Source organism: Callorhinus ursinus, unplaced genomic scaffold (genome assembly GCF_003265705.2).
Source record: "Callorhinus ursinus isolate GAN/ISIS: 27379988/994484 unplaced genomic scaffold, GSC_fseal_2.0 scaffold29, whole genome shotgun sequence".
Taxonomy (NCBI): domain Eukaryota; kingdom Metazoa; phylum Chordata; class Mammalia; order Carnivora; family Otariidae; genus Callorhinus; species Callorhinus ursinus.
In genome coordinates this window covers 13383684-13404642 of record NW_027397091.1, presented here as the reverse complement: position 1 = coordinate 13404642, position 20959 = coordinate 13383684, and the positions used below count along the sequence as shown (strand labels likewise).

Below are 20959 nucleotides of genomic sequence, written 5' to 3'. Positions count from 1 at the left end.
GTTCATGAGTAGGAAGACTCAATGTTATCAAGATATCAGGTCTTCCCAACTTAATCTATAGATTCATTGTAATCCCAGTCAGAATCCCAGAAAATTATTTTATGAGTATGGACAAACTGACTCTGAAGTTTAAATGGACAGGCAAAAGATCCAGAATAGCCAATATAATATTGAAGGAGAAGAACAGAGTTGGAGAACTGACACTACCAACTTCAGGACTTACTAGAAGCCATAGAAATCAAGACAGTGTGTTACTGGCAAAACAATAGACAAAGAAGTCAATGGGACAGAATATGGAGCCCAGAAATAGACCCACATAAATGTAGTCAAGTGATCTTTGACAAAGGCACAAAGCCAATACAATGAAGCAAAAATAGTCTTTTCAACAAATGGTGTTGGGACAAGTGGACATCTGCATACCAAAGGGGGAAATAATGAATCTAGACATAGACCTTACATCCTTCACAAAAAGGAACTGAAAATGGATAATAGACCTAAATATAAAACACAAAACTATAAAACTCCTAGGAGATAGCATAGGAGAAAACCCAGATGACCTTGGGTTTGGTGATGACCTTTCAGATACAACATCAATGAGCTGGAACTCATTAAAATTTAAAACTTTTCTCTACAAAAGACAGCACCTAGAGAATGAGAACAAGCCACAGACTGGAAAAAAATATTTGCAAAAGATGTCTGATAAAGGACTCATCCAAAATATACAATGAACTTTTAAAATTCAACAATAAGATGATGAAAAACTCAATTAAAACATGGCCAAAGGGGCACCTGGGTGGCTCAGGTGACTCTTGATTTCTGCTCAGGTCATAATCTCAGGGTCATGAGATTGAGCCTCATTTCAGGCTCTGCGCTCAGCAGGGGTCTGCTGGAGAGTCTCTACTCTCCCTCTGCCCCTCCCCCCATGCTCTCTCTCTCTCTCAAATAAATAAATGAATCTTTAAAAAAAAAAAAATGGACAAAGACCTGAGCAGACACCTAACAAAGAAGACATACAGATGGCAAGTGAGTTTATAAAAAGGATGTTCATCAATATAATGTCATTAGGGAATTGTAAATTAAAATAACAATGAGATGCCTCTCCATACCTATTAAAATGGCCAAAATCTAAAACACTAAGGACATCAAATGTTGGTGAGGATGTGGAGCAATAGGAACTCTCATTCATCGCTGGTGGGAATGCAAAATAATACAGCCACTTTGGAAGACAGTGTGAAAAGTTTCTTATAAAACTAAAGACACTCTCACCTTTCAGTTCACCAGTTGCACTCCTTGCAGCTTGCCCGAATGAGTTGAAAACTTATGTCCACACAAAAACCTATACATGAATGTTTCTAGCAGCTTTATTAATTAACTGCCAAAACTTGGAAGCAACCAGGTTGTCCTTCAGGAAGTGAATGGATATTCATGGTACATCCAGAAAGTTAAATATTGTTCAACACTAAAAAGAGACAAGCTATCAAGCCATGAAAAGACATGGGGAAACCTTAAATATATATTACTAAGTGAAGGAAGCCAACCTGAAAAGACTATATACTGTATGATTCTAACTATATGACATTCGGAAAAGGCAAAACTACAGAGACAGTAGAAGCATCAGTGGTGACTAGGGTTTAGGGGGAAGGGAGGGATGAATGGGTGGAGCACAGAGGATTTTTAGGGCAGTGAAACAACTCTGTATGACACAACACCAAGAGTGAACCCCAATGTAATCTGTGTCATTGTCAGTTCATTGCTTTATAACAAATAAACACTCTGGTCTGGAATTTTAATAGTGGCTAAAAAAATAAAAATAAATCATCTTGCAGTCACATCATACATTTATAATCTCCTTCCTTTTCTTCTTTTTTCTCCTCATTCCTCTTTCACTTCTGTCCTCCCTCCATCTTCTTATTTTCTCATTGTCCCTTTATTGCTTTGCTAAACAAAAAGAGGGAAGAAGAATGGATGGATGGGTCAGTGAGTGGATTTGACATCATGACATATTTTTCTTAAGAGTATGAGGTTAGACTGTTGTTAAAAGAAAGGCAATCATCCTCTAAGCAAATATTTTTCATACATATGTTATCCACTTTTAAGCAAATGATAATTTATGTTCCATTAAGATCGGCTCACTCATTACTCTGAAACTTGAAAGTCACTATTTTATCTATCTTTACCAAGCACGATTTTTATTCACTCTTTCTATCCAAACTCAGAGTAGATGTCTATGTATATATGAGTCAAGTGCTTTTCAGTCTACAAATTAATGAGGTACCCATCCAAAGAACAATCTTTGTAAATTAAAACATTTCAACACAGAAACAAAAAAGGAAATCTCGTAATCGCATGCAACCATAAAATAAAGTTAAAAGCCACTTGGAATACTTAGGTAATTGACAAATAGTTGCAAAGATCCTTTCCCCCTATAATATTCATATATTACTACAAAGACTTTTTCACATTGATATTTGGTTCAGGGAATCTTTGTGCTCTTCTCTCTTGTAGTATCACTTAGGATATTCTAAGTGACCTATTATTACATTTAATTACACAGTATAATTTGTAAAGAGTTTTTCTTCAAGTGTTACTTAAAAAATCTCAGTATAGGTTGCCCTTTCCTCTACCTCTTAACTTTCTCCTATATTAAAACTAAATGTTCCTTCATTCTGTCAATTTAGTGTGAAGAGCCAGAAGGACTTGAGCACATTCATTTTAGCACCAAAGTGTGGCTAGAAATTCTCATAGAAAAGAGAACATCTTTATTGAAAGACATGGCCCCAGTTCTTCTTGGTAATCTTTGGCAATTCTTTGCAACCATTCTGGTTCAAAAGAGGAATTGGCTTTCCCTAAGAGTATTGTTTGTTAATATCAGGTGTTCAAATAATTCTTCATACCAAAGAATGCTATCCCATTACATTTGCACATTTCTGTTCCGTGTAGGTTTGTGCAACCAGCTCCAACTTGATAAACATTGACGCATTAAAGAAACTTTGAAATAGCATGATATAGAAATCAATGACCTATTTTACCTACTTTTTTCACCTTATTTCTCATGACAATATTTACAAAGCCAAAAAGACACTTTAGAGGCACATCAACCAATGCCATGTGTGGATATTATTTGGCTCTTGATTCATCTATTGGAAAAACAAAAACAAAACAAAAAAAATGAGAGTGCCACTGTGCCCTCCCATATCACCCAGCTTCAACATTTCATTAGCATGTGTCCAGTCTTATTTCATTTGTACCCCTAGGCATGGCACTGCACACACACATGATTAATTTAAAAACAATATCATACATCATATATTTTATCCATAAGTATTTTAGGATGTACCTCTTAAACAAGGCATTGTAGTTTTTTATTTTTTATTTATTTTTTTCCTCCAAATTTTTATTTAAATTCTAGTTAGTTAACATATAGCACAATATTAATTTCAGGGGTAGAATTTAGTGATTCATCACTTGCATAAAACACCCACTGTTCATCATAACAAGTGCCCACCTTCATACCCATCCCCATTTAGTCCATCCCCCACCCACCTCCCTTCATCAATCCTCAGTTTGTTCTGTCATTAAGTCTCATATGTTTTGCTCCCCTCTCTTTTTCCCTCCCATATGTTCATCTGTTTTGTTTCCTAAATTCCGCATATGAGTGAAATCATATGGTATTTGTCTTTCTCTGACAGTTTTTTACTTCACTTAGCTTAATACTTTCTAGCTCTATCCACATCATTGCAAATGGCAAGATTTCATCCTTTTTGATGGCTGAGTAATATTCCATTGTTATATTTATACCACCTCTTCTTTATCCACTCATCTGTTGATGGACATCTGGGCTCTCTCCATAATTTGGCTATTGTTGATAATGCTGCTATAAACATTGGGATGTACGTGCCCCTTTGAATCAGTATTTTTGTATCCTTTAGGTAGATACCTAGTAGTACAATTGCTGGGTCATAAGATAGTTCTATTTTTAAGTTTTTTGAGGAAGCTCCATACTGTTTTCCAGAGTGGCTGTACCACTTTTCATTCCCACCAACAGTGTAAGAGGTTTCCCTTTTCTCTGCATCCTTGCCAACATCTGTTATTTCCTGTGTTGTTAATTTTAGCCATTTTGACCGGTGTGAAGTGGTATCTCATTGTGGTTTTGATTTGTATTTCCCTGATGTTGAGCAGTGTTGAGCATCTTTTCATATAGACACTCTGTTTTTTAAAATATAACCATTATCACACACCCACATGCACACACACACCCACATGCACTCATACACACCCTAAAAATTAGCTAATCACTTAAATAACCAGTCAGTGTTAAGGCCACACCAGTTTTCTCTCATTTTTTTTGTTTGTTTTTGTTTTTCCAATGGATGAATCAAGAGCCAAATAATATCCACACATGGCATTGGTTGATGTGCCTCTAAAGTGTCTAATGATCTATAGCTTTCCCTTTTCCTCTTTTTTTCTCACCATCTGTTGTTGATGAAACCATACCATTTATCCATTGAATTCTTATATTTTGGGTTTTGCTAATGGTATCCTCACTGTGTCATTCACCAAGCTCCTCTAATCTGCATTTTCTGAAAACCAGTAGTTAGATTGAGAGGCTTGATCTAGTTTAGGTTTGCTTTTTTTTTTTTTTTTTTTGGCAAGAACACTGGTGCTGTCCTTCCCATCTCAGAGGAAGCGTGTGGTAGTCACTTGTAATCTTTGGTCTTTATGAAATCAGTACACTACAGTTGTCCATGCTCAGAACTATTTTCCATGCCTCAGTTGTCCTGCATGTGTCAGTCTTTAGTTCCTGTCTTCAAAGAACTGTTAATTCTGTCAGAGCCAAGACAACTCAACAAGGAATTACAGGCCACTGTCACAACTCCAGGGATAGTCACAAACTACCTTTGCAGTTACCAGAGGACATGACTTCCAAAGCAGTGTTTCCAAAACCTGTATGGCTGACCTTTGAAATTATCTTGAAAAAATACAGATTTTCAGACTTTGTTCCAGTACATTTTTATTCAGCAGAACAAGAGTGGGACCCACGAAGGATGAGAGTGGTAAAGAGGTAGACAGGGAAGGAAAGCCAGATCCCAAAGCCATCTCCATGACTTTGGACCGATCCGGGAGACAGTGGAGGAGCCAGTGGAGTGTTTTAAGTGGAGGACTAGAAGGATGAGTGGGTGGGAGCAGGGGAGATAGGGGGCAGGAAGGGCAATAACCAGGCTGTTGCTGTCTTCCAATAAGATACAGCTGTGGCCTGAAAGACAAGGTGATGGCACTTGGGATGGAGAAAAGTGGATGGATAGATATACAAGAAGTAGAATCAGCATGGCTTGTCACGCCATTGAATAAGAGCTGAGGGTGGTAATGAAAGTTGTATGGCTGGCCAAGACCTGGTCCTCAGTCTTCACAGTGAAATCTGGTATTAAGTATATTTGTGAATTTTACATTTCTACATGTAACTCATGGTATCAAAATAGTGTTTTGTTTTTTTACAGCTTCACTAATTTGGGGTTTGAAAACAGGAGTAATTGGGGTTCTCCAGAGAAACAAAACCGATAGAGAGAGAGAGAGAGAGAGAGAGAGAGAGAGACAGAGAGAGAGAGAGAGAGAGAGAGAGAGAGAGAGTGTGTGTGTGTGTGTGTGTGTGTGTGTGTGTGTGTGTGTTGTAAAGAGATTTATTATAAGGAGTGGCTTACATGATAATAGAGGCTGAGAAATCTCCTGATCTGCAGTTAGCAAGGTGCAGACTGGGGATAGCCAATGGTGTGGTTCCATTCTGAGCCCAAAGGCCTGAGCACCCTGAGAGCTGATGGTGTAAATTCCATGCAAAAAGCCAGCAGTCTTGAAACCTGCCCAGAGCTGAACTTTTTATTCACTGCCAGCGGCAAGAAAATATCAGTGTCCCAGTTCAGTTCAGCCAGGCCAGAGTTCCTTGAAGGGTCGGGCTTTTTTGGTTCTGTGCAGGCCTTCAACTGATTGCCTGATGCTACCTTCATTAGGGAGGACAGTATCTGCTTTACTCAGTCTATTGACTCAAATGTTCCTCTCACCCCAAAACACCCTCCCGGATAAACCACAATGTTTGACTAAATATCTGGGCAGTCAAATTGAGGCATAAGATTAACTGTGACACATGAAAAAGTGCTCAACATCGTTTGGCACCAGGGAAATCCAAATCAAAACCTCAGTGAGATACCACCTCACACCAGTCAGGATGGCTAAAATTAACAAGTCAGGAAACGACAGATGTTGGCCAGGATGGGGAGAATGGGAACCCTCCTGCACTGTTGGTGGAAATGCAAGCTGGTGCAGCCACTCTGGAAAACAGTATGGAGGTTCCTCAAAAAGTTGAAAATAGAGCTACCCTACGACCCAGCAATTGCACTACTGGGTATTTACCCCAAAGATACAAATGTAGGGATCCGAAGGGGTACGTGCACCCCAATGTTTATAGCAGCAATGTCCACAATAGCCAAACTGTGGAAAGAGCCCAGATGTCCATCAACAGATGAATAGATAAAGAAGATGTGGAATAGATATACAATGGAATATTATGCAGCCATCAAAAATACGAAATCTTGCCATTTGCAATGACGTGGATGGAACTGGAGGGTGTTATGCTGAGCGAAATAAGTCAATCAGAGAAAGACATGTATCATATGATCTCACTGATACGAGGAATTCTTAATCCCAGGAAACAAACGGAGGGTTGCTGAAGTGGTGGGAAGTGGGAGGGATGGGGTGGCTGGGTGATAGACATTGGGGAGGGTGTGTGCTATGGTGAGCGCTGTGAATTGTGTAAGACTGATGAATCACAGACCTGTACCACTGAAACAAATAATACATTATATGTTAAAAAAAAAAAAAGATAGTAGGAAGGGACAAATGAAGGGGGGAATCGGAGGGGGAGACGAACCATGAGAAACTGTGGACTCTGAGAAACAAACTGAGGGTTCTAAAGGGGAGGGGTTGGGGGGATGGGTTAGCCTGGTGATGGGTATTAAAGAGGGCACATACTGAATGGAGCACTGGGTGTTATATGCAAACAATGAATCATGCAACACTACATCAAAAACTAATGATGTAATGTATGGTGACTAACATAACATAATAAAATAAAATTAAAAAAAAAAAAGGTTATCTGTGACAGAAGCCATTCTGCTCACCCCAGATACAGGTGTAGTGGTAATTTTACCATTTGTTGGGCTTTTGATATTCTAATATCAATCCCAACTACAGTCCCACCTCACGTGCCATCCTAGCAGTAAATCAGTAACATCTGTCATTTCTCCAGCTCCCTTGCTCATTTACAAGGTGTTTGGGGCTTGACAAATTCCTAACAGAGATTCTCCAGCTCTTTCCTGTTTATGAAATAGCATCAGATGAAAGTAACGCAGCACAGCTCAAGATGGCAGGCTTAAGAGCTGTGCACGCTCTGTTCGTGGAGTTCAGTATAGAACATTTTTCATTTCCCTGGTTACTTTTAAAAGCAAAATGAAATGAAGCCTGAACATTGCAGTGCTAAACAGCTGGAGGGTTGTTCCTACTCTCCTTCTAGATACAGCGAGTCATCGCTATTTGTTTTCTTTTATTAAATGTCTCATTGCCTCTGAAACAGAAGTAGATATTACAGTTGGCATGGACCACAGGAGCCTGCAGCATCAGCTCACTTCTCTGTCGCCCATACCTGGAGCTAGCTTGCCTGCTTGTTTGGAGACAGATGTCAGCTTCAAGTTGCTGTTGACCTTATTGTTTACTCTGCTTAATTAAACATCATTTTAATATTTTCTCATCTGCCACCCCTTACAGTTTACATTCATGCTGGGGCACAACACGGGGGAGAAGGAAAGGTCTTTTAAGCTGGAGCACTTAATTAGCTCCCAGGCCCCAGGGGGAAGCATCAGATAGAAATACAGCTAAAAGTAAGGTAAAGAGTAGCCGTACCTGAGAGACAGCCCTTGAAGATCAAGAAAACATTGACCATCTTCTGACGAGGCCCATGTTACTAAAATTGTTTTGGGGGGGCAGCGCCTGGCTGTCTCAGTTGGTTAAGCATCTACCTTCGGCTCAGGTCATGATCTCAGGGTCCTGGGATCGAGCCACACATCAGGCTCCCTGCTCAGCTAGGAGTTTGCTGCTTCTCCTCCCTCTGCCCCTCCCACCCCACTCATGCTCTTTTTCTCTCTCTCTCTCTCACTCTCTCTCTCTCAAATAAATAAATCTTTTTTAAAAATTGTTTTGGAATTAATGACTATTTTGAATCATGTATATGATAGTGACATGTTTGTATTGTTAATTTCTGCTAGTACCCCTGTTTATTCAGGTACCCTTGCTGATGTCTGCCCGAGGCTGTTTTTCTTTTCTTTTTTTAAAAGATTTTATTTATTTATTTGACAGAGAGACACAGCCAGAGAGGGAACACAAGCAGAGGGATTGGGAGAGGAAGAAGCAGGCTTCCCACAGAGGAGGGAGCCCGACGCAGGGCTCAATCCCAGGACCCTGGGATCATGACCTGAGCAGAAGGCAGATGCTTAACGACTGAACCACCCAGGCGCCCCCCAAGGCTGTTTTTCTTTTGCCTCAGTGTATACATCATCCTGGGTGTAAATAAAAGAATGGCCCCACAGTGAGGTTCTTAGTCCCTTCCTGGCACTGTCAGGTGACCACATTGTCATTTAGCGCCCCCTGACTGTGTTGTTTTAAATGCAGTCACCATCTTGTTAAGACTCAACTGGAGGAGGAAATTTCTCATACAATGAGGTATTATTATAAAATAAGAGAGTAAGCCATGATGTAAGATATCGTTACATAGATTTAATTATAGGTTATATTATACAGATATAGTCATAGTTATATAGGTATAATATAGAAATAAGGTCTAGATGTATATGGAGATGTCAGTTACAGATATAATTCAATACTGTATATAGATATATAGGAGTATTATAATAGAATAAAAGAAAAATCCATTCTTGTTGTGAAAACATAAAACACAGGACTTCCTGGAAATAATGGTAGCCATTCTGGCTCATTGCTGTGGAGCTGCCACAGTCCAGCCCCGTGGATGTTGGCTAAGAGGTGGGGCAAGCCGGGAGCTCGTGGGGTAGCTCTTTATCTTCTGAATGCTCTGGATTCCTTTTGACCATGAACTCACTTAGGCCTGTGCGTGAGCCACAGTCACTTCTGTCTTATAGCCTAAGGTGGCAATAAAACTTGCATTTTAAATCCGTTAAAAATGCTTGTTTATCAAACACCACTCCCCCCATTACCCTGCTCCCCAGGGTGGTCAGCAGGCACCACTGAGTGAAGAGCTTCCCTCTTCACAGCTAAAGCTGGGATCCCCCTTAATCACCACCAGCCCCAGTCCCGTCCCACAGCTGTTGTGTGTCCCCTTGACCCTCCCGTGATTCTGGCCATGGCTGTGGAGAACAGCCCCACTGTGTGCCGCGGTGCCTCGGGCTCTCTCCCCATTTCTCCCTTCAGGCTGCAGCCCACAGGTTGGACAGAGGTGTGGGGCCTGCAGGTGCCTCCCAAAGTGAGACACAAAATAGGGATAAATGTGCCTGCTTCCCATCCTTAGGGATGACTCAGAAGCACATTCTACACGTTTCTCAGAGGGTCCCCAGTGGGACCGAGTGCTGCCCTGGATATAGTAACCTGAGTATGGACAGCCCTGTACTACCTACCTCCTTTCTCCACGCTCGCTTTTTCACCCCTTTGTCTCTGTGACCAAGATCATCCAAAAATAATCTCCCTCCATCTTTGCTTTCACGGGATCAAACAGAGGCACTGCCCAGAGGTAATTGCTCTTCTGGTTGGACCTATATCCCTTCTAAGCATTTTTCCAATGAGAGAAAGAGAGAAATTTTAAAACTTTTTTTTTAAAATCAGTGTCAGTTATGGATATGCCCAAAGAGTTCTACTAGGCTTTTTTGGAAAGCAGTCCTCTGCCTTTGGGCATACCTTACATTCCCTTTTCCCCAGCAGAACCCTCGTGATACCCTTTGGTATTTTCCTACAGACTAAAATTGAATTCCTGGATTGCTTCCTTCTGATTTTTGTTTGAATGTAAGGTGCTATCTATTAACATCCCACTGTGGGTGGTGGTTCCCTAACACCCACCTCCACCCCGCCACCTTCCTAAAAGATGTGGGGACACAGCCACCCCTGTTCCACCTGCCCAGCAGGGTGTCAGGACTGTATAAGAGCAGCTCGTGTCTTTGCTCAGGTTATTATGTATCCATAACTTACCTCAGCTTCAGATGCTTGGTCAGTTGTACGAATCTTCTGGAAGCTTATTCCTCTAGTCAGAGTGAGCCACAGGTACTCTGGTCTTCCATCTCTGTCATCCTTTGCTCTCTCTTGAATTGTTTCCCCTGCTTCCTGTGCCTCATGTTTTCCTTTCTCGATTGACTCCCTGACTGTGATGGAGCACGTCTCTAGTAGCTTCCTGAAAGAGCATATGGGAGAGGTAAATTTCTAGAGACATTTATGAACATGTCCTTCTTCACCCACACACTGGCTGGGTATATATGTTAGTTGAAAACCATCTTAAAGAATTTCAAGGGGATTGCTTCATTGTTTTCTACTCCCAGTGCTGCTGCGAAGCTGTTCAAAGCCATTTTGATTCTTGGTCCTTTGTGTGTGACATAATACTTATGTCACCCCTACCAAAAGCTTATAGGGCCTTCCTCTGTCCCCAGGGTTCTGAGTGTTCATGGTTCCATTTTGGTGAGCAGCCCCTCCGTTCTGCAAGGACACTCCACGTGCATTCTCTCTCTCACATCCTTCATTTCTAGGCGATTTTCGAGATGATTTCTCCTGTTGTTTCTTTCTGGAATCCCATTTGTTTGTGTTGAATCCCCTGGTCCAGTCCTCCTTAATTTTCCTGTCTCCTCTTTTTTCCATTTCTTTCTGTCTCTCTCTCTCTCCTACCACCCCCCCCTTCAGTTTGTCCTTCTCCAAAAAGTGTTTGAGAAGCACTGTGCAATGTGATCCACCTCACCTCATTCTTCCTTCCCTTGTTTTAACATTGTGCTTGTTACTTTTGTATCTCCTAGTGGTGTTACAAACCTAAAGGCCTAGCCTCTTACTTCCTGAACTAATCGGTTATATTTATTTCTATTGACTTCTGTACAGTTCCTCTTCATACATTCCCTCTGTTGCAACAGCCTGAAAGACATATGCAAAATTCTTCTTGTGCATCTGCATATTTGAAGAACCATTTTCTCTGTCCAGTCTCTCCTAATGCTCTGCTCACTGTTTACATCAACATTTGGGAATCATCCTTTCTCTTTTATAAATTTGAATTAGACTTTCTCAAAGATGCTTCAGTTCCCTTAGCTCCATTTATTTAGATTTGTTTTCCCAGTAAATTGTGCCTTTTTTTGAGGGGGGGAGGGGGAAAGAGAGGGGCAGATGGGGGAGGGGCAGAGGGAGAGGGAGACTCTTAAGCAGCCTCCACCCACCTCCAGCACAGAGCCCAACTCAGGGCTTGATTCTAGGACCCTGAGATCATGACCTAAGCCGAAATCAAGAGTCGGATACTTAACCGGCTGAGCCACCCAGGCGCCCTGTAATTTGTGCTTTTCCTAAAGGTACTCACTGTGGCCTTTGCCAACGAACCCCTGTACTGTCCTTTCACTGCTTTTGAAAACTGCATTTTTATTTTAGAATTCAGGTAGTGACTTTTTTTCCTTTGACGATCCCTTTTTTTTTTTTCCTGTATGTGTCACTTATATTTCATAGCAGTAATGAATTATAGCATATGTTGCAGCCCTTTGAAACAATATTTGGGAGAAAGAAATGGGTAAGAACATGAGTTTGTTCCAATTTCGCACAACTTCTTGTCTTCATTGTTTGCCTGTCTAAAGCTCCCATCCATTTTTAGATAGACTCATTTCTGTTCCCGGGAATTCACTGCAATGCGGTTACATTTACATATATTCATTCCAGGCAACCAAAAAAAAAAAAAAACCCAAACTGAGCTTTGTCTAATTTGTTTCCTAATTGAGATCACCTGTTTCATATTATTTATAAATAAAATTGGGAAAGTGATGCCAAAATCAGGAAAGCAGTTGTTAATCAGAGTTGAAAATGGCAGTCAATGACGCTGTCACCTTTTTCTCAGTGGATTTTGTAGCTGACTGGAAGCAAAGCCTCAGTGGATTGCAGGGTTTTTATTTCAGAGCTCTGTGGATAAGTGCTAATGAGCAGCAAGAAGACCGTCTGCTCCAACCATCTCCATAGGCTGGGATTTCTGTGCTTTTCGGTATCTGTTGCTGCTGATTCACCTTTTCTTTTCCATTTATAGTGCTTATCTTCCAGTTGCCAAAACTGCCTTTATTTGCAGTTTCTGACTCGAAAGAATCTGGGCATATCCAAGTAATAGCTCAGTCAGTACAAACTGACATTTCTTATTTTGCAAGGTAGTTTCCTCGGGGCAGAAACTGGATGTCAAATTAGCCCAAATGAGCCCATTATTTCTTAGATTAAATGGTCCCATAGTTTTCTCCAAGATCTCCCAGCTGGAGCAATTTCCCTTTGATCTGTGAGATCTTTCCACGTTTTGCCAGTCCTCCGTTTTAACTCCTACCGCACTGCTTTCAGAGCCTCTCAGCTGAGAACCATCTCGAGCGCTCAAGGTGTTGACAACTCAAAGGCTGGTGCTTACATGGGTTCAGGTTCATTTGGCAGTGACCGGAGCCAGACAGGGGGACACAAGGACACCCTGCTTAATCCACTGCCAAACCAGCAACATTCCCACCTTCTCTTCTGCAGCACCTTCTCAGTTTGAAGAGTTTCTCAGGTTTGGCTTTGGAGCATAAATTAAGATTTGATCGACTTCTTCCCTCTAGTGATTTAGTAAACTTCTCTCATCAGAGAGAAGCTACTATATAAATCTGTGAAATTTTGCTGCAAGGGAAGGTCCTAAGGAGAGAAAAGCCAGGCTTCTCACTGTTCATTAGGACTTATTAACATTATTTAATATTCATTGTATCAAGCACCTGACAGAGAGTCTTTTCTGAGCAAAGTGCTGTGCAGGAGGTACATGTTTTCAGTGTGTATCTTTATTAATTAGATGCTTCAGTGTGTGGTTGATATCTGGTGAAGGAATTTTTAAAAATCCACAACTGTCCCATCCTTTTTTAGAATTAGAGAGGTTATATTGGAGAAGTTTTGGTCTGGCTTTTCTCCCTGCCTTCCCCTTTCCCCAGCATAGGCAAGCCTCCATCATTATCCCCAGTGAAGGGGATCATTGGTGCGGATAATCCAAATCCCCAGCTAATCCTCTCTGTAGGGTGGGGTCACAGGCCCACCACTCAGGGCCATAGGCCTCATCACACCTGTGGCATGACCATGGCTCCCTCCTGGGACATAGGGCAATGTGTGGACACTGAGGAATAACTCCCAGGGCAGGAGGATAATCTGCAAGGCAAATAGTCCCACAGGGATCATCAGGAGCCCCTAGTCCAGAGAACAAAAAAGGGGCAGTGGGTCTTCCCTCCTAGGCTCAAAGAGCTGACCCTCTTGCCCTGGAATTCAGGGACTCATTTGTATTCGGTGATGGTCCAGTCCAAGGCCAGCCTGAGAAAACTTGCCATCAATATATAAGTGACCTCAGGTTAGACATTAAAGGGCAGGATGGTTCTGCTCAACCCCAGGCACAGGCGGTAAAAAGGAATAAGACAGTTATTCAGGGTTCCTGAAGCATCACACTGCATCCAAGTGCTTGGCTCCTACTCAGAGGGAGACTTTGGGAGACCAGTAATTAATATGCAACTACTCCTTGATTCTTAAGCTTTTGGGGACCTAATTCTTTGAATTTGAGTTTAAGTACATTATAGCCAAGACGGGTACCATACAGCAAGATTCTTTCTCATTTGAAAGTCTGTCAGTCAAATTGGTCATTTGGAGCAGTCTTTCAGTCTCAGAATGTCAGGAACCTCTTGGAAGGTTTATACAGGGCAAGAAGGAATTGTGAGCTGAGAAACAAAGAATAGTTCTTTTTTCCCCCAGATGGCATTTTCCAGAATCTTTGTATCCAAAATGTATCTTACAGTGAGCTTTGGGGACATCATTAATTTACCTGGTGTAGCCTAGATTTTTAAACTTATGGTTACGATTCCCCATTTTTGAAAAACCCATTAACTCTTCCTTACTTTAAAGCAGTTTTTGAAATGAAGGGTCTGCCGTATCTGATACGAGGTGACTTTGGAAAGAAGCCATTCAGACTTGCTGTCTTCCACTTTCCTTTGAAGGGGAAAACATTAAAGCATTAAATACTTCCACATTTTAAGCCCACGTGTCTCTAAACATCTAAAAGGGAAGAAAATGAATATATTTGCAGATTAACTGTGTGAGGATAAGGCTGTATAGACAATAATGTCACCTACTTAAATGCATGCTGTGAATTGGGCCCTGCCTCAAGCACCTCACGGACACAGCTCATTTCATCTTCTGATCTGAAAAGGGATCTAATCAGATGAAGAAACAGGTGCAGAGGAGTTCAGGGACTTAATCTGGACCCCAGTGCTGTAACGTCCCTGTGCCCAGTGTGGTGGCTGCTGCATGAGTGGGTATCTCAGGATGTGGCTCGCAATGCGAGGTTTGGACTCCAGCAGTCGTGTGGCCTACACGGCTAGCTGAGCCTCTGGGCTGCTCTCCCATCCTCCCCACCCAGATGCTGAGCCAGCTGAGTTGCTTTGCCTCTATGTGGAGCTGTTACCCGTCTCTTAACCCAAATCCAGTAAACAAAAGTCAAAGAACCAGGGCGAACCCTGGAAACTACACTTCTCCCACAGAGTACATCCTCCCATATTTTGCTTCAGCTGAGTAAGGTTGAGAGTGGGTCCTGTCAGAACTTCTGGAAGTGGTTGGCTTGCTTCCTTATAGCTGCGATGCCGTTGCTTGCAGCTCAAGATGCAGCCTCAGCTCCTTCCCTCCATGAGCCCAAAAGAAGGGCCTGGTATTGACTTGGGTTTTGGAGAAGAGCTCAACCAGCTTCACAGTCTGAGCAGATTTAGGGCTTTCTATGTGGCCTTTTTGTGGGTCCTCCCCCTCAGCTTGCTGGTCTACCAGGCTGGTCGGTCACGATTACTAAAGCTATGCTCAGTACCCCAAGCAGGAATACCAACCTATAAAAATTGAATATCACATGACTTTAAATGCACATTCCTTATAAAATTTTTAAAGCTCGCTGGATTTTATTAGAATATGTGAGCCAGACTGAGTATATTAAATTTATGAGTCGAATTGATGCAGTACCATAATAATTCAATACAATATGCTTATGTCATTAAGCTCATAAAGAAGAGTCTCTGAATAGCTGTAATGAATAGTTCCGATTCTGTAATCACAGACTAACATTTTCACCCTGATGAATTTTAACTGGGAGCTCTCAGAATTCTCTGTAAAATCAAGAAAGAAATGCCATATTTTAAATGATGACTACTTATTTCAAGTATTTACTTTAAACCTAGGATGGATAGAAAAGTACCTGCTAAGACAGAATTATTCATTAGAAATACTAAAGAGGTTGGAAGAGGTTAGCATGAAGTAGAATAGGACTGTAATTTATGGCTAGTCATAAATTATAAATAAAAACCAAAGAGACTTCTCTGCTTTGACTAATTTCATTGACTTCCTCATCTCTTACCTTCTTCCCACACACACAGATTTTGGTTATCTATCACCATGTAATAAACTACCCCAAAATTTAACTTCCTTTAAGTAATTACCATTTTGTTGCTTATGATGCTAGGGTTCTGGAATTTGGGCAGGGCTCCACGGAGTGGTTCATCTTTTCCAAGTGTCAGGTATCCGGTCAGGCCACTTACATGGCTGCATTCTGATCATGGCACCACTAAGGACTGGGCCCGGCTGGGGCTCTGGAGCCTGCCAGGTGACTTCTTCACTGTCAGCTTTACCTCCAGTGTGTTCTCTTGGTGAAAACAAAGCACAGCCTCCACCCAGAGGGCCTGACAGGATCCAGGGATCAGAGAGAAGAGACACTGCTGGAGCACAGTGCAGGACCCCCAGTGTGAGTACCAGTAGAGAGCCAATCTGGCGAGCAGTACATTCCAGAAGTGTGTCCCCCACACTACATGGGCCCCATATATGCATGTAGTACAGTCATGTGGACTCTTGGGGAGACGCCAAGTTATGCATCCTCACTATGACGCTTTGCACATGCTTTCCCCACTGCCTGGAATAGGCTTCCTTCAAGTATCTTCTGCCAATATTTTCTCCAGTCTGATTCTTACTCATCCCTCACCTCTTGGCATAAGTGTCACCAGTTCCCAGAACTAGGCTGGGTGCCTTTTCTATGTGCTCCAATAGCATCTCATTCCTGTTTAGAATATATAGCCTTATTTTAATCAGTGCTTTACCTATCCAACTCCCTGGAATGCCTACACATTACTCAGGGCAGGAACTGATCTTATTACTGAATTCTCAGCAGCACTGGCATGTAGAAAGCTCTCAACAAATATTTGTTCGGTGCTGCATGAAGTTTCAAGAGAGAAAAACCAACAAAGAACAAACCTTTTCCAGTCCTTAGAAGACAAGTAGGATTTAGATGAATGATTCTGAACAATGAAAACATGATGCAGGGCATCCCAGGCTCTGTGTCTGTTTTATTCAACATTGGACACCCAGTGCCTGGCCCACTGCTCCTTGTAGAGCAGGTGTGTGGTAACTGTGGTGGATGGATGAGTTGCTTGAATCAAACTGTCCTAATTTCATCAGAGTCTGGAGGACATTTAGGGGCATGTCAAGAAAGGAACCCAGTATTTTTGATCCAGTGGAGACAAATTTTAGGATTCCCAAATAGCCAGGGAGAGGGTGTCAACTAGAATTTATGACAGTTTGAAACCAGGAAGCCTTGAGTGAGTGAATATTGACCCTACTGGGTTGATTCATGACCCATGGCCAGTGGTAACCAGACCTCTCTCAGATCTAGAAATATCCCAGCATGTCCCCATCCTGGCTTGATCTGTCTTCAGAGCCCATCAGTCGAGGATGAATTTTCTAAGGGCTGCAAGGTAAATGAAACCCTAAATCTTAGTAGACTGATCGTTGTCTTTAAGATGCCACCGTGGCCACCAATGGCTTCTGGAAATGAGGAATTCCAGCAAACTGTCTTCCCCATTAATATGTCACAGTGGAAAGGTGGATAAGGCCCTACTACATTTTTAAAGCACATTTTAGTAATTTCACTAACTTTAGATTATGAATGTATGTTAAAATTTTGTGACATGAAGGGGCTCTACAACAATGAGATGGCTGGGGAAATCAGGAGGCTGGGCAGTACGTGGCCATGAAGTACGCGGCAGGCTGCAGTTACAGTCATGAGCCTGTATGACTCTACTATATAGGCTCACATGTAAACCTGTATTATAGAGTCTTATGTTTTAGAATATAGACTATTCTAGAGTCTACAATAATAGACTACAAGCCCTAGTAAAGCAAGCTTTTTAGCAACCTAAAATAGTCATTACTTTATCTCCCTGGTAATTAAAATAGAAGGAAAGGAGCCAAAAAAATAAGAAGGTAAGGTCTTTTGAATGCTTCTGAGGCCCTACTCTCATTCCTGTGTGTTCTCTACACACACACACACACACACACACACACACACACACACACACACAGGCAAATTCTGAGGGCCCCTGTGAGCCTGGGCTCAAAAGACAAGGGCTGCGTTTACATTTACTCCTTACATTTCCAGCTTAAGGGATTATACCTTGTGAATTATATTAGGCCATCTGACTTTCTCCTGAGTTTGAAGAGCCAGTCGTTTGTCATCCTCTGTGGTCTGTTGATGTGGGCTAAGTCACCGGCTCTTGGGGGTCTCAGTTTCCTCATCTGTAAACAGGATATGCATACCTTGTCTTCCTCCTCCTCAGCATGTTATAGGGGTCACGTGAGCTCATGAACTGGGAAGTGCTTTGAACAGAGTGCCTGCAGACCCAAATCCAGGTGCAGGGCCCTCCACGTTCCCCTTCAAGTCCTGCTGTTCCCCACACAGAGCCCTGCACATGCCAGCCTGGCTCCCTTGGTTCACACTGTTTGCCGAACGTGGATGCCACTCCATCTTCCCTCCTTTCTAGACCCCAGACCTGAAAGGAAATGGCTGCAAGATGGCAGGGGCCGCACTATTTAACTTCCTGCTCATCTCCCAGGTCTTTGCCCGGATGGACTGTAGAGCACATGGTCAATCCCAGTGACCCGACGAGCATGTCATCCAGAAGCTCCAGACTTGAAAAGAACAGCCCCGCAGAGGCTGTCTTAAGGCCGCTTTTAGTTAGGTTGTTCCAGTAATTTAAGTACTTTCAGCTAGAGCAGAGACTGAAATTGTATTGTAGGTCACACGTGGATCATGTTAACAGAATGACCTTCATCAAGAATGAAATAAAAATGAAAATGGCGTGTAGCAGCACCTTATATTTTCAATTTTTTCTTCCTGATGCAGTGTATTGATTGAGGTACCAGGCTGAAGCTTTAAAATAATTGACTAAATTCATGCTGAATTGCCCTGTATTGCTGTAGGGAACGTGTTTCACCTTTCAGAACTCATTAACACAGCCAATAGACCATATTAGCCTATGTTTTGGTTCAAAAGATTAATAATGTTTAGTTGTTTTGAAATGGTGTTGGAATTTTGAAGATTGGCCTGTGTGTATATCAGGGTTTGGGGCAGGAACTTTCCAGGTTAACCCTTGGCTGGGGATGTACCATGAGGATGCACTGACCCATCTGAAATGTTATTCACTAAAGCCTCCCTAGATGGACCTTTTCCTAAGAGTGGGGTGCCCTGGGCAGATCTTGATCTGACTACAAACCAGCCCCCCAGGAGCTTGGAGATGGAATGTTTCCTCTGACCTGGACTGGTGCCTGCCACCTGCATACCAGTGCATCAGAGGTCGTTGTTAGTTAACTTGGTTGCAAACAGTAGAAAATTACTGTGGCCATTGTCATTGAATGGGAGTGGCAAGACCAAAGGCTATCCTGCGGCTGGCCCTCTGTCAGAGTTCCCAGAATTTCTTACACTTGAAAATGCCCTTGGGCAGTGGCTCTGCAATCTGGAAGAGATCGATTCCAGCAGACTCCAAGTGGTATCTTCATTAGCTCTTTGGCTTTGGGGGTGCCTACCCCAGAATATGAATGGGAAAAGTTCACCAGTCCTCTGCCCTAAGTCAGCCCTGATAACCAATTCCTAAAGGAGGGAAAGATATTTTTTCAGAAGGGAATCTGAGTGCTGTTTGGGAAGGAAAAAGGAAGCAGGGCAGTTAAAAAATGGCCCAGTGCCCACCAAGGCTCTAAGGAAGATAGGACGGAAGCATGGGCACAGCTACATTGGACTCCATATAGATGAGTATAAGCCTCACAGCAAGAGGTGCTTTTCGCATTCCCGTGTCTGTGAGGAACATTAACTCTAGAGAACCCAGAGTCCCCCGTCTCTGTGAGAGCAGCCTCAGGCCTGGGAAAGGCGGCATATCTGGCTCAGTGTAGATGGCCTTGCCCAGCGAGAGATGGCAGTACTGAGGAGATGGGGGGCCCAACAGGAAAATAGGGGATGGTAGACTCTGGACAGCAGGCTGGTGACTGAGACCCAGCCTCTCGGGCTGGAGGATGTGGATGTGTGTGCTGGCACTCCCACCTCTATGCTCTGTGACCTTCAGGGCATGACTTAAGCCTCCTGGTCCTCAGTTTCTACATCTAGAAGATGGGGATAGTCAGGGTCCCTACTTCATAAAGTTGTAATTGAATGAGATATACCATGAAAAGTTCTCACTATGCCTGGAACACTGCGGGCTCCTGATAAGTGGCTCTCTATGGCAGCTGGTCAGCGTGTTGCGTGCGTGTGGGAGATAATCCTCAGGAAATATGTGGAAGGGTCTTGGCAGGTATGATTTGAAGAAAAGGACCACTTTTGAAAGAAGAGGTCAGGAGCCTGGTGTGGGTGTCTCTGACAAGCTGTATGTCCCTCGTTCTTCCTGTGGTCTTTTGGCCTCCTCTTGAAAAACTCCTGGTCCCCTACAGGATTTTGTCTTGTTTGGGGGTGGGGCACATGCCTGTTTAATGCTTTGTTTGGAACAGACCCAGGTGGTCCCATCTCTCCTGGTTACTTCTACCCCCTGCTCACTGCCCCCTGCATGGACTAACTTTAAAAAAACAGTAAGATAGGCCTACAGCACTTTCTGGAATCAAGGTTCTCTGCTTCAGTACTGAAATACACCTTCAAGATCAGCCATCTAAACTTGATTTTCTGCGAGTATTGATAAGAAAACACCTTATACTTTAGTGCTGGTCCAAGTAGCAAAAAGTAAATTAAATTACATAGATAAATGTCTCATCTACTTTTTATTATTCTTAAATTTTTTTTTTTTTTAATGCCAAATGGATAAATAACTCCCGGAGCTTGGTCTCCAACTTCGTTTTGCTATTTCTTTCTCTCCCCTGTGTCTTCATTTTGCTATTTCTGTCTCTCCCCTCCATTGCAACCCTTCCTCTGTCACCCTCCCCCAGCCAGCCCCTCCATCTCTGTGTGGCCCCTGCCCTTTCCTGCCCTCACTAATACTCAGACTCTCTTCTAGACTCCTTCTCACTCTGTACTGTGGGTTTGCAATCTTATTGAAAAAGGATTTGGCTGAATCTGACTTTCATCCTCCAACTACCCTGGGCGAGGCAGGGCTGAAATGTTGCACAGCTGCTGGGGCCGCAACTGCCCATTCGCAGTGGCCCCGATCCGAGCTTTTAATGAAGCCAAGACTCAGGTGAGACACCCACAACCAGGGTGGGCAAGGCTTGCCGGCCTTCTGCAGTCCCTGACAGCCACAGAGATTTAAATATGCCTGGTTTTTGTTTCTTTTGTTTCTTTTTTTAATGGAGAAAATGCCATGTGAAAGAAATAGAAATTGGATATTAGATTTCACAAATCCTTCTCCTTCTTTGCCCT

The 20959-nt window shown here is 42.6% G+C and overlaps 1 protein-coding gene and 1 long non-coding RNA gene across 2 annotated transcripts in view; one reads left to right on the top strand and one right to left on the bottom strand.

The window, feature by feature from the left end:
* The window catches only part of KIF16B (kinesin family member 16B), a 312760-nt gene that overhangs the window by 286770 nt on the left and 5031 nt on the right, over positions 1-20959 (top strand). The gene's annotated exons all lie outside the window — the stretch shown is intronic.
* LOC112828079 (uncharacterized) lies at positions 1780-15703 on the bottom strand. Its single transcript, XR_003209395.2, has 4 exons — positions 15659-15703; positions 14163-14253; positions 10252-10450; positions 1780-1938 (listed from the first exon to the last, which is right to left on the bottom strand). It is a non-coding gene; the product is annotated as an uncharacterized lncRNA (long non-coding RNA).